This window comes from Cryptomeria japonica, chromosome 6, assembly GCF_030272615.1.
Source record: "Cryptomeria japonica chromosome 6, Sugi_1.0, whole genome shotgun sequence".
Classification (NCBI taxonomy): Eukaryota; Viridiplantae; Streptophyta; class Pinopsida; order Cupressales; family Cupressaceae; genus Cryptomeria; species Cryptomeria japonica.
Genome location: NC_081410.1, coordinates 49870728 through 49874964, shown reverse-complemented (window position 1 = coordinate 49874964; position 4237 = coordinate 49870728).

Sequence of the window (4237 nt, the reverse complement as noted above, 5' to 3'; positions counted from 1 at the left end):
TTGGAGCATACTTGCATTATACTAAATTGACTTTAGCCTACATCATCTTTGCAATCAAGCTACATCATCATAACTGCATCCGTTCCTGATTGAGCTCTTGTGCAAGCATAGAAATCTAAGACCAAACATATCAAAGAAAGATTAATATAGATAGGAGAATAATGAAGATCAAACCCACTTAAATGTGTGAAGGTATCATTTGAAGTATTTTATGATTTTGCACATTTGATGGTTCTTCATTGATGTGTTATTGAAATTTATTGTAGATCTAGGGTTTTGTGGTTGGAACTAGAATTTGCAATAAGGTTTCAAATTTGACATATATATTTTGGCATGCCCGGTGGGACTCTTGTCCCTTGTTTCTAATATTTTAATTGAATTTTTTAGTGTTTAAAAAAAAAAAAAAAAACTGTGTCAATTTTTGAGTGATTTTGCATTTCTAGTAGCTTTTGTTACATTTTTGTTTCTTCTATTAGATCCTAATTCTTATTGCATTTATGGTCATTATCGACGCATTTGCGGTCATTATTAGCATGTTTACGGTATATGCCCCTACATTTTTTTGGTTTTCTGCAATTCTATTTTGACATGTTTTTGTTATTTTGTGTTGTGTCTATGGCAGGTTTTGGCACATCCGTGCTTTGTTTCAACACATTTTTGGTTTAAGAGGATTTTTTTATTTTCATATATTTTTTGTTTCTGTTGCATATTTGGCATTTTCTGGCATGTATTTGGCTCTGTTTTGATGCATTTGTGCTAACTCTTAATGCAATTTTGGTTTGTTTTGCAGTGTCTACGATTTTGCAAATCCATCCTTTAGATCTTTTCATTTTCATTTGTCAAAGGCCCCTCTTTTACTTGTTGTTATTATCTTGTCCCAATATTTATGTTTGTAATTTGGGGTTACCATTTGAAGCTACTAATCCATTTGTGCTTGCAGGGGTAATTAGGTGTGTATTTGTGATTTCATAGAATAGATCACATTTCGATTTTGTGCATTAAAAAGAATCCTTGTTTGAAGTGTCTTGTGCGCTTGCATGCTTTGTGTTGTAAAACCCTAAGGTGTTTGTGAAAATATCCTCTCCCCTTGCCTTCACAGATCTTGGGTGTAAGAGAAATCATTAAACATATTTTTTATTTTGTAGAGGACTTTCCTTTGGAGAAGTGATCACTCCAAAAGGGAATGACCCAAAGCAATTTTTCCTTTGAGCCACTATATAAAAGGTAAAGGTGAAAGCTGGAGCCTAACTTGGTGGTGTAGGCTATCGGTGTCAATTTTGGGGGTGAACTAACTTTTGTTAGAGTCACAAAAGATTGACTAAATCCTTGAGTGGCTTATCGACAAGTGACCCACACACAAGTCCCTCGAATGATGACTAAAAACTTTATTTTAGAGGCCCACCCTATTGATTGAGTTGTTGGTGTCTTTCTCAGTGCAATGGTGTAGAATCACACCCTAAAGTTACTCACCATAAGGCTCCCACAATTTGAGGCAAAAATCTTCAACTTGCATAAGCTATACATAGCTTTTTGGGGAGAGGGTGATGGGTCATCCTTCCAATCATGGAGGCCCCTACTTTCCCTTTTCATGCAAAGACAAGAGTGACCAATCCTCCTTAAGGGGATTGCTTACCTGAGTCGATGGAGATTCCAAGTTGTGGCCCTGAGTATAACTGCCATTGGATATTAACTGTAGGAATAAGAAGTGTTTGGTGTGTTTTTGGTTGTGATAAGACCTGTGCAAACTGGGATGAATTTGGCCTACAAACATACACATTCACGTAAAAAAATTGACAATCACACAAACAACCATTGTGTCTTCTTGTTTGTAGTGTTTTCTTCCCACATTTATCATCAAACAATTATATTTAGTCACACTGATACCCAAAAACAAAATTCAGGTTTGGACAAACATTAGGCAAAACAATTTTTTTCACCAAAAATGCATATTTGAACATTATTGTCACATCTATGGAATTTTCTATCATTAATCTAAGACATATTAGCGACATCTGAGACATATTGATGCTTATTTGAGACATATTATCGCATATATGGTTCTATAAAATTGTGTATCTAAACATTATTACCGTGTGTTTGGACATTTTTGTCACGTATCCTGATCTTTATAATGCGTTTGTGGCATATATCACTGTATATATAGGATTCCTAGTCGACCAACCATTAGTTTACAATTGTCGCCTTTCCATTTTTAGTCCATTCAAACCTTCGTTCATACAAAAAAAATCCAAAGATAAAACATTGCCAAAGTCAACAAGTTGTCTTATTGTCCTTACTATCTTGCAATCAAAACCTTTTTTTATCACTTGGTGGTTTCCCTCTTAGATCTATCATCTAGGGTGTCAGTATAGTCCCTTGAGTTAGGATACCATACCTTGGACTTTGTTATCTCCTAGGAATTCATATCTTGTTTCAGCTACAGGTTTGTGGCTATCTATCATAGTCCTAATCCTATTGTCATTTGGAACCTCAATCTAGGACCCATGCAAGACAAACTCTTGATTTTGGTCATTGCTACATCTTTCCTTCCATATTTATTGAATATCCTTTCATCCACCTAAGTCAAACCTTTGTCCTTACATGGTTGAAACTAGATCCCAAAGACTTAGAAGAGAGGCCAAAGAAGCTCTAGATCTTAAGACATGGATACTTATGCTTATGATAAGGAAGAATTTTACAATACCATGTCTTTTGAAAATCATAGTAGTGTGCAAGATTCAGATAATGAATCATTAACCTTAGCAAAAATTGAAGATTATTTGTCCAATTCACGACTCAACAAGTTACTTGAGACAATTTTACGCAAGAAACCACAACGTTATTTCATGATGCTTGCACAAGAGGGTGTCAAGTTACCTTTCGATTTATAAATGTGTTTCAACTTGTGGAGGAAAATCAAAATCAAGATGATATTAGTACTAGTAGAGGTAGACATATAAATTTCCCCATGTTTGATTCACCTTCATCCCTTTTGCAAAAATCATATATTCCTATCGAACACTTGACAAACCCATGAGAAAAATCATACCAATGACCTTCATGGCCAAAGAACTACCAATACACATACTAGTGACCAACATCAAGATACTAATCAAGGTCATAATCATGGTTGCGCTTCCATTAGACAACCTCATGCTTCCTTTGATGATAATTACCAATATCATACTCAAGGCCAACATCAAGATACCTGCCAAGGTCATAATCGTGGTCATGGCTATACTAGACAACCTTGTGTTACATTTGAAGATCAACGCCAAGGTCATGCTTTCAATGCAAAACATACTCATGGTCATGATGCTCACACTCACCCAAGGCTCTATGCTCAATACCACAATTATGGCCCACATTATTACATTCCTTTACCTTGCACTCTATATCTCAGTTGCATTCTTCCTCCCAGTGGTCATCACAATTATTTCATCCCTCCTCCTCCACCATTTGGTGACTCAGGCATAGGGATAGATCAAAGGAATACAATACCGCCTAAGGATGATTTGAAATAATAAATGGCTAGCATAAATACGCCTATCAAGAACTATACACTTCAAAACATTTGTCCTTATCCGTTTGATAGGACTATACCCATGTTGCCCTTTCCTCCTGATGTTGATGCACCTAAATTTGACAAGTACAAAGGAAAGGGTGACCCCAAGGAACATATTAGAGATTTTTTCAGTGATTGCATAGAGGTTGTCCATGAGGATTCTTACTTAATGTTCCTCCTCCCTTGTAGTCTAGGGGGACAAGCCATGAAATGGTTTTCATGATTACCACTTGGGATTCGTTCTTGGGGTGAATTGGTTGAGAAATTTATTTAGCACTTCTCCTACAATATTGAGCATGAGATTTCAGTAACAACTTTATGTACCACCAAATAATGCAATGAGGAATCCTTTTCATCATTTTTGCAAAGATGGAGAAGTTTGGCTAGTCATTTCTCTTGTCATGTGCCACAAAAATAATTGGTTGTGATGTTCACATAGAACCTAAATAGAGAAATTGGATATAAACTTCACAAGCTATGCTTGACCACATTTCAATAAGTTGTTTAGAAAGGGCTATCAGTGGAAAAGGTTCTTCTTGAACAAGGTCTTATCAAAATATTTAAAGAGAACAAAGATGATCCTAATACGAAGGAAAAACCCCGCTTTTGGAACAAGAACAAGAATACTGTTAATGATGGAGTTTTGGATGAAAACTTGGTAAAACCTTTAAG